Below are 11,765 nucleotides of genomic sequence, written 5' to 3'. Positions count from 1 at the left end.
ATAATCAGAATTTCACGTGTTCGAAATAACTAGTTTAAAAATCCTAAGTAAAAAGTTTCATGTATTTCACACCAAATATGTGTGATGCGTATCAAAAAAAGATCTCACTCGTTTCAAAAAATTGGTTTCACTTATTTCAATGATTTTACTTATTTGAAAAAAAATCATTTAAAATACAATTTCGCTAGTTTCAAACAAGATTTTACTCATTTATAGAAAAGTGAGATTATCAGCTTCATGTTTTTATTAGATAACTAGTGCTTCATTTTTGAAATTGCAAATTTCACACTGAAAAAGGTTTCATATACGTGAATTGTTTTTCTTAGAAAAGTGATTTCAACCATTTCATAAACTGATTCAATAATCTTGAAAATGTAAATTTCAAATGAGTGAAATAATTTTTTTAATAGGATTAAAATAGCAAAAATTAAACTAGCTTAAACGTATTCAAGATTGATCATGTTCTAAAGACCATATGTTCAGGAATTTAAATATATAAAAAGTTTCAACAATAGAACGTTACTGTTGAAGATATTGGCCATCTAAAATTTCAAAGAAAGATGAATATCCGTCGATTTGTTGGGGAGAGAGAGGAGGGACGATGCATGCATGCGTTACCACCTGGTTCAAAAAGTTTTTTTTAGAACGAAGACGCCGGAGGCGTCCGACTTTAAATTAATAAAGCCCACGAACAGGCAGAATTCAACAAGTTTAACACAGAACAAGAACAACAAATAAAGCGGCCGCAACCAAGGTACGATACATGCCACCGGCCGAAGCCTCCAAGATAAGGGAACTAAGCAGCAGCTCGCAAACGGCCAATCCAAAAGACTGCATCCAGCGGCAAGCTAGTGGCGGGCGCCAATCTGGACCAAACGGATCCGCTACATAGCCTCCGTCATCCGGTCTGCATCACGCCGTTTCCCCAACGGCGTCCATGTCTGAAGGAACAAGTGACATTTGAAAATAATGTCAGCAGGGTGAGAAGGAAATTTGTGCTCAATAGTCATCTTATTGCGTGTCGTCCAGATGGCCCACGGCAAAGCACCCACGCATCTCCACAGCACACGCCCAAACCCGCCCCTATGAGTGACAAGAATAACATGAAGATCCGAAGCTGAGAGCGGGTTCCAATTCTGATCAAAAGCCTCCCTTACCGCACTCCAAGCAAAGCGGGCAAGGTAGCAGTTGAAAAAGATGTGGTTGGCATCTTCGTGCTGTCTGCATAGCACGCAAGAGCCATCAGAAGGCCCGTTCCTAAGAGCGATGTTATTGGAGGAGGGCAGGCGGTCACGAAACATTTGCCATAGGAAAATTTTGATCTTCAGGGGAATAGGCGCTTTCCATAGCCCCCTAGCTATGTCCAGGGTCGGTCCCTCAGTCAGTTTGTTGTAAAGGGATTGGACAGAAAACTTTCCAGATCGCGTGAGGCCCCAGGAGACCGAGTCAGCCTCAGGGCGGAGAACCACTCCATTCAAAGCAGCAACAAGCCCGTCCCAACAGACTCGTTCGTTAGTGAGGAGGGTTCTTTTGAAGGAGATAGCTGGCGGGTTGGAACTAAGCGCATCAGCCACAAGGATATCAACGTTCGTGGCTAATTGGTAGGCAGCGAAATGACTCCGCCACAAGGGTTCCAAACCAAACCAATGATCTAGCCAAAATCGCGTTGAGGTATGCTATGTCTTGAGCTTGCGTTCGTTTTCCTTGAAGAGGAAAGGGTGATGCAGCAACAGTAGCGTAAGTATTTCCCTCAGTTTTTGAGAACCAAGGTATCAATCCAGTAGGAGGCTCCTCAAAAGTCCCACGCACCTACACAAACAAACAAAGAACTCGCAACCAACGCAATAAAGGGGTTGTCAATCCCTTCATGGCCATTTTAAAGTGAGATCTGATAGAGATAGTATGATAAGATAAATATATTTTTGGTATTTTATAATATAGATGCAGAAAGTAAAGATGCAAACAAAAGTAGTTTGGAAGCAAATATGATAAGAGATAGACCCGGGGGACATAGGTTTCACTAGAGGCTTCTCTCGATATAGCATAAGTATTACGGTGGGTGAACAAATTACTGTCGAGCAATTGATAGAAAAGCAAATAATTATGAGATTATCTAGGCATGATCATGTATGTAGGCATCACGTCCGCAACAAGTAGACCAACTCCTGCCTTCATCTACTACTATTACTCCACACATCGACCAACTCCTGCCTGCATCTAGAGTATTAAGTTCATAAGAACAGAGTAACGCATTAAGCAAGATGACATGATATAGAGGGATAAACTCAAGCAATATGATATAAATCCCATCTTGTTATCCTCGATGGCAACAATACAATACGTGCCTTGCAACCCTTTCTGTCACTGGGTAAGGACACCGCAAGATTGAACCCAAAGCTAAACACTTCTCCCATGGCAAGAAAGATCAATCTAGTAGGCCAAACCAAACTGATAATTCGAAGAGACTTGCAATGATAACTCAATCATACATAAAAGAATTCAGAGAAGATTCAAATATTATTCATAGATAAACTTGATCATAAACCCACAATTCATCGGATCTCGACAAACACACCGCAAAAAGAGATTACATCAAATAGATCTCCACAAGAGAGGGGGAGAACATTGTATTGAGATCCAAAAAGAGAGAAGAAGCCATCTAGCTAATAACTATGGACCCGAAGGTCTGTGGTAAACTACTCACAACTCATCGGAAGGGCAAGGATGTTGATGTAGAAGCCCTCCGTGGTCGATTCCCCCTCCGGCGGAGCGCCGGCGAAGGGTCCAAGATGAGATCTCGCGGATACATAAGGTTACGGCGGTGGAAATTGTGTTTCGGGTGCTCCTTGGATGTTTTCGGGGTACGTAGGCTTATATAGGAGGAAGAAGTACGTCGGTGGCCACCCGAGGGGCCCACAAGATAGGGGCGCGCCCTATAGGGGGGGGGGCGCCCTCCTATCTCGTGGCCGCCTCGGCTGCTTCTTGACTTGCACTCCAAGTCCTCTGGATCACGTTCGTTCCAAAAATCACGCCTCCGAAGGTTTCATTCCGTTTGGACTCCGTTTGGTATTCCTTTTCTTCGAAGTACTGAAATAGGCAAAAAAACAGCAATACGGGCTGGGCCTCCGGTTAGTAGGTTAGTCCCAAAAATGATATAAATGTGTAAAATAAAGCCCATAAACATCCAAAAGGGGTAATATAATAGCATGGAACAATCAAAAATTATAGATACGTTGGAGACGTATCAAGCATCCCCAAGGTTAATTCCTGCTCGTCCTCGAGTAGGTAAATGATAAAAAGAGAATTTTTGATGTGGAATGCTACCTAAAAAAATTCTTAATGTAATTTTTTTATTGTGGCATGAATGTTCAGATCCAAATGATTCAAAATAAAAGTTCATATTGATAAAAGAAATAGTAACACTTCAAGCATACTAATCAAAGTAATCATGTCTTCTCAAAATAACATGGCAAAAGAAAGTTCATCCCTACAAAATCATATAGTTACGCTATGCTTCATTTTCGTCACACAAAGATGTTCCCAACTTCTATACCCCCGATGACAAGCCAAACAATTGTTTCATACTTAAATAATCTCAAACTTTTTCAACCTTCACGCAATACATGAGCGTGAGCCATGGACATAGCACTATGGGTGGAATAGAATATGATGATGGGGATTATATGGAGAAGACAAAAAAGGAGAAAGTCTCACATTGACGAGGATAATCAACGGGCTATGGAGATGCCCATCAATTGATGTCAACATGAGGAGTAGGGATTGCCATGCAACGGATGCACTAGAGCTATAAATGAATGCTCAACAAAAGAAAACTAGTGGGTGTGCATCTAACTTGCTTGCTCACGGAGACCTAGGGCATTTGAGGAAGCCCATCGTAGGAATATACAAGCCAAGTTCTATAATGAAAAATTCCCACTAGTATGAAAAAGACAATCTATGAGACTCACTATATGAAAAACATGGTGCTACTTTGAAGCACAATATATGAGACTCACTACATGAAGAACAAGGTGCTACTTTGAAGCACAAGTGTGGAAAAAGAGATAGTAACATTGCCCTTTTTATTTATTGTCGGTGTACTAGAATAGGGGTACCCTAGTACCCCGAACTTGTGCACGGGCAGTTGCAGCACCCCGCGGCAAGGCTTGCCGGGCGAACGCCAAGATCCTCCGTGGTTCCCTTGGAGCCATTCAAGAACAAAGTATTTAAGCTCAGGAGACAAGGCCCCGGCAAGAGGAGCTTGCCGGGAAGGCCAACCAAGGCACTCCAAGGAACCTGCCGCGACGCGCCACACGCTCCGGCAAGGCAACAAGGCCCCGGCAAGAGGAGCTTGCCGGGAAGACCAACCAAGGCACCTCGAGGCCCGGTGAGCAACAAGCTTCCGGACCCGACAAGATAACAGCAGCGGCAAGGCGCTTGCCGCGGCAGGCGGCCACTCTGTGCCCACGCTCCAGCGCATCCACCAACGTGTCGCTCTGGGGGCCTCTCCAGGCGCGCGTGGCGGAAGGCTGTGCAGCCAGCGGTGCGCAGTGGCATGCGAAGCTGACAAGATCGCCATCGTGGCGAACGGTGGCGCCCCTAACGGTCCTTTTCTGCACTGTTTGGGCGACTCAGACGGGCATTTAATGCCCTTGTCCCCTGCCGTCAGGGTTAGGTAGGGTGCACTATACAAGTAACTGTACCAACCACCTTGCTTTTTACATTTGTACCCTTCTCTGCGTTGCCACCTGTCGGTGACCCCTTTAGCGTATAAAAGGAGGCCCATGCGCAACGTAGAGGAGGTTCGACTGATTCGTACGCTAGAAAACACTTAGCTCTCGTGAGCAAGAAGATAAGACAACCAGACAAGCAGCAGTAGGGGTGTTATCTCTCCGGAGAGCTCCGAAGATGGGTAAACTGCTCGTGTGCTTCGCCTCGATCTGCTCTTCGTGTGATCTCCGCCCTCCGCCGAACCGAAAGGGGCCCGGTCCGTCGGCCCCATAGGTGTTCGTGGATCAGTTTCCCCGACATCTTTGGCGCGCCAGGTAGGGGGCATCGAGATTGTGTGAACCTGATCCGGCGTTCACACGAGCTAGATCTTCATTCCCTTCATCAACATGCCCCCGAATAAGAAGACTTCGGCGGCAGCCGCTTCGTCCACGTCACTTCCGCCACCGTTGGAGCAAACGGGTGGTGGAATGGACGCCGGCGGAAGAATGGACGTCGACGAGGAAGCTTATGATGATGCCAGGTCCAAGGACAAGGCTGCACAAACCTCGGCGACTGTACATGTTCCGCGCCACTCTCAGGAGGCGCAAGACCAACAGCGTCATGGCGCTCGCAGTGCCATACGCGTGATAGGCCAAGACCAAGCTGGTGGATCTCGGGGCGCTCAAGACCAGCATGCACGCCAGCGTGCTGGAACGAGCGGGGCACGGTCGCCTGGACGGGATACTGCTCCTTCTAACATAGTTAGAAGTCCGAGCACGTCCCGCTCCTCGCGCCGTCCGCCACTGCCACCCACCACTCCAGCAGAAACTTTGGCGCGAGCTCAACTGCTCCTAGATTACCCTCCGACATCGGACAAGATCGACGAATGGAGGGCCACCATTCAGAGTCTCATTGGCTACGCCAACGGCGACACCCCACGGCGGCCGAGCGCGTCGCCGCCGCGGCAGGGTTGCCGGGCGCGAGCCGGTGGCGACGAAACGGGTGGAGATGCAACTACCATGCAATCACCACCCGAAGGCCAAGATCGCCGACTCGCCGGATCCACCTCGACAGCGACTCCACCGCATCGTCGGATCCACGAGCTCGTCGCGATCAGCGCCAAGTTCTTCATGATCGACAACAAGAGGACGCTCGAACTCGCATCGAGCACCAAAGAGAAGCGCGACGTCAATCCGACAAGCGCGCTGGGCCCTCTGTTGACATGCATGCGCCAGGGGAACCAGGCGATCTGCCGTATGCGGTAGGTTGCCCTGCGTTCACTCGTGAGCTGCGGCAAGTCCAGTGGCCCAACACGAAGAACTTCAAGCCAGACGTACCGGAGAAGTACGACGACAAGACGCATCCGTTGGAGTTCCTCAGCATCTACACCATTGCGGTGCAGGCTGCCGGGGGACGGGATGACAAGATCCTTGCCAACTACTTCCCGCTGGTGCTCAAGCCCAACGTCAGATCCTGGCTCATGCACTTGCCGGACAACTCCATATCCTCTTGGGCTGATCTGTGCCATCAGTTTGTCGGCGCCTTCACAGGCGGACACAAGCCTCATGGCCAGGAGAGTGATCTTCATCTGCTCGCCCAGAAGGAAGGAGAGCCCCTGCGCAAGTACATTCAGAGATTCAGCAGTGTGCAGCACAACATCCCAGACGTCCACCCTGCCGCGGTGATCAGCGCGTTCCATCAGAACGTGCGAAACCGCAGGATGCGGGAGGAAATGGCGATGTGCAAGATCAGGGACGTCAGTGAGTTATATGCACTGGCCGACAAGTGTGCACGTGCTGAGGAAGGGAGGAGACTCCCCGGAGATAATGTAGGAGCGGGAGGATCTGACAGTGAAGATGCTGCCCCAGCAAGGAAAAACCGGCAGCGGAACAACAGGAAGAGGAAAGGCAAAGAGGTGCTAGTTGTTGAGCAGTCCGGCAATGGTGGTGGCGCCGAGAAAGCCAAAGCTGGTGACTCCGGCAAGGAGGTTGCCGCGGAGGTGGCAGTCGTCGACAAGCAGGACGGCACCAACAAGCAGTATTGCAAGATCCACCGCACCAAGGGCCATGATCTCCAGAGCTGCAAGAAAGTCGAGCAACTTGTTGAGCAACAGAAAGCTGAATACGAGCGGCGCGACAAGGAGAAGGCCCAGGAAGGTGCTGGGGGATCCGGCAAGAAACGTCCCGGCCGAGGAGGACGCCGCGGCAAGGCCAAGCAGCGGCAAGGAGACAGACCTCCTCGCGGCCGCGACAAGGATGAAGATGACTACGACGATGAAGACATGGATGATGAGGAGACTGATGAGCAGGAGTTCCAGAAAGCCACAGAGGTCATGTGCGTTGACGGTGGTGCTTCTCTGCATACCTCGCACCGTCAGCTCAAGCAGTGGGTGTGGGAAGTTAATGCAGCAGAACCACCCGTCGAGTCACGCAAGCCTCTGAAATGGTCCAGCACGCCTATCATCTTTGATATTGAGGACCACCCTGATCGCATAACTGCGGCCGGGTGCTTGCCGATGTTGGTTTCACCAACAATCCACAACCTCAAGGTCACTAAGATGCTAGTTGACGGCGGGGCCGGCTTGAACCTGATCTCCTCCGCGGTGCTCCAAAAACTCCAGATCCTTGACAGCGAGCTCGAAGAGACCGGTACATTTCAAGGAATCAACCCGGGAAGGAGCAAGCCGAAGGGGAAGATCACGTTGCCAGTAAAATTTGGCAATGAGCTGAACTTCAGGACTGAGAGGGTCACGTTTGATGTTGCTGACTTTCCATTACCTTACAATGGAATCCTTGGCCGTCCGGCACTCGCCAAGTTCATGGCAGCCTCTCACTATGCGTACAACGTACTGAAAATGCCAGGCCCGATAAGTGTCATCTCTGTCCCTAGCGACAAGAAGGATGCTCTTATCTGTGCCGACAAGATCTAACGGGAAGCAGCAGCCGCAGCAGAACACAAGACACTTGCTGCTGAAGCTCCCGGGGGGAAGAAGACCAAGTCCGGCAAGAGCTCTGATGCCCACTCCGGTAAGCGCACCTCTTCGGAGTGCTGCGCTACCGACGAGGACACACCATCGAGCTCCACCGGCAAGTGTAAGAAGGCAATGGCAGCTCCACCTGAGACCAAGAAGGTGTCTGCCAAGGAGGACGGCACTGGTGGTACCTTCACCATCAGCGCCACTCTTGACCCCAAATAGGAAAGCGCGCTCGTTGCTTTCCTGCGGGCGAATGTCGACGTGTTTGCGTGGCAACCGTCTGATATCCCCGGTGTTCCCAGGAAAGTAATTGAGCACCACCTTGCCGTCTGTCCTCATGCGCGGCCCGTCAAGCAGAAAGTCAGTAAACAGGCAGTGGAGCGCCAAGAATTCATCACAGAAGAAATCAAGAAGTTGGAAGCAGCAGGCCTTGTCAGAGGAGTGCTCCATCCCACGTGGTTGGCCAATCTTGTTGTCGTGCGCAAGGCTAACGGGAAATGGAGGCTTTGTATTGACTTCATTGATGTTAATAAAGCTTGTCCCAAAGACCCATTTCCCTTGCCGCGCATTGACCAGATTGTTGACTCCACAGCCGGATGTGATTTGCTTTCATTTCTTGATGCATACTCAGGATACCATCAGATCTTCATGGCAGAAGAGGATGAAGAGAAAACCGCATTTATCACCCCATGTGGCCCATACTGCTTCATACGGATGCCTTTCGGTTTGAAGAATGCTGGTTCAACATTCGCAAGGGTAGTCCACCATGCTTTTGAGCCACAGATGCACATAAATGTGGAAGCCTACATGGATGACATAGTGGTCAAGAGCAAGAACAGGGCGACCCTGATTCAAGATTTAGACGAGACATTTGCAAATCTGCGCAAGATCAACCTCAAGCTTAACCCCGAGAAGTGCGTGTTTGGAGTCCCTTCCGGCAAGCTTCTCGGGTTCTTCGTGTCTCAGCGGGGAATTGAAGCCAATCCCGACAAGATCAAGGCCATTGAGCAGATCGAAGCACCAAAGCGCGTCAAGGATGTACGAAGGCTTGCCGGTTGCGTGGCTGCTCTCAGCAGGTTTATCTCTAGATCTGCTGAGCGCGCCCTGCCATTTTTCAAAATTTTGAAAAAGGCAGGTCCAATAAAATGGACTCCGGAGGCGGAGGCTGCGCTGCAGGACTTGAAGAGATACCTGTCCTCCACTCCAACACTTGTCGCACCTAAGCCGCAAGAGAAGTTGCTACTGTATATAGCGGCAACCAATCAAGTGGTTAGTGCTGCATTAGTGGCAGAGAGGGAGGCAGATGATGAGCTAGCAACCACGGCAGATGCATCCAGCGACAAGCAGGAGGCTTCGCCAACAAGCTCTGGTCCCGACAGAGATGGATCTGCGCAGGAGCATGATAAGATGCAGAAGAGAATGGTGCAGCGTCCAGTTTACTTTGTCAGTTCCCTTCTACAGGGGGCTAGATCAAGGTACTCTGGTGTGTAGAAGTTGCTTTTCGGCCTCCTCATGGCCTCGAGAAAGCTGCGCCATTACTTCCAAGCACATGAGATCACAGTCGTCACTCGCTTTCCGCTGAAGAGGATACTGCAAAATCCAGAAGCGACAGGCAGGATTGTCGAGTGGGCGCTGGAACTGTCAAGCTTTGGCCTCAAGTTTGAGAGCACTTCAACTATCCAAAGCAGAGCATTGGCAGAGTTCATAGCAGAATGGACGCCAACACCAGATGAAGAAATTCTAGAGACGAGCATCCCCGTCAAAGAGGCAAGCAAAGAGTGGCTGATGTACTTTGATGGTGCCTTCTCGCTGCAAGGCGCCGGTGCGGGCGTGCTGCTTGTCGCGCCCACCGGAGAGCACCTCAAGTACGTAGTCCAGATGCACTTTCCCAAGGAGCAAGCAACCAACAATGCTGCAGAGTATGAAGGATTGCTTGCCGGTCTCAGAATCGCAGCAGACCTTGGGATCAAGAAGCTCATTGTCAGGGGTGACTCACAACTTGTCGTCCTCCAAGTGAACAAGAACTACCAGAGTCCATTGATGGAAGCATATGTTGATGAAGTGAGGAAGATAGAAGAGCACTTTGACGGCCTACAGATGGAGCATATCCCAAGAGCTCAGAATGACATTGCTGATGGCCTGTCAAAGTGCGCCGCACTAAAGTTACCTGTGGAACCAGGGATCTTTGTGCACAAGTTGACTCAACCATCCGTAACACCATCAACTGGACAAAGCAAGAAGAGGAAGTTGGTTTCTGGTGACTACTTTCCGACAGAGCTCCCCGAAGCCGCCGCCAAGAAAGTCCCCAAGATCAACACCAAGGATGCTGAGGGGCAGTCTGCTCCGGCAAGCCTTATGGTTTGTTCCGTTGAAGCAGACGCTCCCGGCAAGTTTTGCTCCGGCAAGCTTGCCGGGGAACGTCAAGCTCTGGCAGGGCCGCAAGTCCTTGCCGTAGAAGCAGATGTTCCCGCAACAGCAGATGTGCCTTTAGTCCTTGTTGTCGAGCCACAAACTCCAGCATGGGCACAACCGATTGTCCATTTCCTTCAGACAAGAGAACTTCCCGAAGAGCAAGAAGAAGCGGAAAAAGTAGCCCGGCAGTCAAGTATGTACCAGTTTGTCGATAGCATACTGTACAGAAGAAGACTCAACGGTGTGAAATTGAAGTGTATTTGCCGGGAAGATGGACAAAAGCTGTTGGCAGAGATACATGGAGGCATATGTGGCCACCACATTGGCGCAAGAGCACTTGCCGACAAAGCTTTCCGGCAAGGTTTCTTTTGGCCGACAGCCCTCCAGGATGCAACTACACAAGTAACCAAGTGTGAAGCGTGCCAGTTCCACTCCAAACAGATACACCAGCCAGCTCAAGCTCTCCAGACGATCCCTTTATCCTGGCCATTTTCGGTCTGGGGGCTCGATATCCTCGGCCCTTTCCCCCGAGCTGTCGGGGGCTTTGAGTACTTGTACGTCGCAATCGACAAGTTCACAAAGTGGCCGGAAGTGCAGCCAGTGAGGAAGGTGACAGCACAGTCAGCAGTCAAGTTCTTCAGGTCAATTGTTTGCCGTTTCGGGATCCCTAACAGGATCATCACCGACAACGGCACGCAATTCACGAGCCGCACCTTCATGCAGTACGTCCAGGACCCTGGCGCCAAGGTATGCTTCGCTTCTGTTGCTCATCCGAGAAGCAACGGTCAAGCAGAGAGGGCAAATGCTGAAGTGCTGCGCGGGCTCAAGACCAGAACTTTCGACAGGCTGCGCAAGTGCGGAAGAAACTGGATCGAGGAGCTGCCGGTGGTTCTTTGGTCGATCAGAACGACGCCAAATCGAGCCACTGGCCAGACGCCTTTCGCTCTAGTCTATGGAGCAGAGGCAGTTCTCCCCACGGAACTCGTATACGGATCACCTCGAGTGCTCGCTTATGATGAGCTTGAGCAAGAACAGCTGCGACAAGACGACGCGCTGCTCCTTGAGGAAGATCATCTTCAGGCTGCTGTACGAGCTGCTCGATACCAGCAAGCTTTGCGCCGCTACCATAGCCGCAAAGTTAAGGCCAGAAGCTTCGAGGAAGGCGACCTTGTTCTTCGGCGCGTTCAGTCCGCCAAGAATTCCAACAAGTTGACGCCGAAGTGGGAAGGCCCTTATCGGGTGAAACGAGTCACTAGGCCCGGCGCTGTCCGCCTTGAGACCGAAGATGGCATTCCGGTGAGCAACTCCTGGAACATAGAACATCTTCGTAAGTTTTTCCCGTAGGGCGCGGTTGCTGGAACCCGTTCCGGCAACCACCTTTTGTACAAGTCTTGCCACTGTTGCATGTAATCCTTTGTACAAAGCCGGGCGCAGATCCTGTGCATAATTAAAACCCCATGTGCTCCGCACAACTTGTCCATTTCATGCATTAGTTTCTTTCTTGCATGCGTTATCTAACACTTTGTGCAGCACCTACATCCGGTAAGCAATAACGAGCCGAAGGGCTCCATATCATTATTTTCTCTTCTTTCTTCTTTTCAACAAAGGAAAAGAAGGTTCCCTCGCACACAAGTTTGCCGGGGGGGAAGGAGAAGATTGTGGTATGGAC

This window comes from Triticum dicoccoides, chromosome 5B (genome assembly GCF_002162155.2).
Source record: "Triticum dicoccoides isolate Atlit2015 ecotype Zavitan chromosome 5B, WEW_v2.0, whole genome shotgun sequence".
Taxonomy (NCBI): domain Eukaryota; kingdom Viridiplantae; phylum Streptophyta; class Magnoliopsida; order Poales; family Poaceae; genus Triticum; species Triticum dicoccoides.
The sequence above is the reverse complement of the archived record's forward strand: the minus strand, read 5'-3'. Positions refer to the sequence as shown.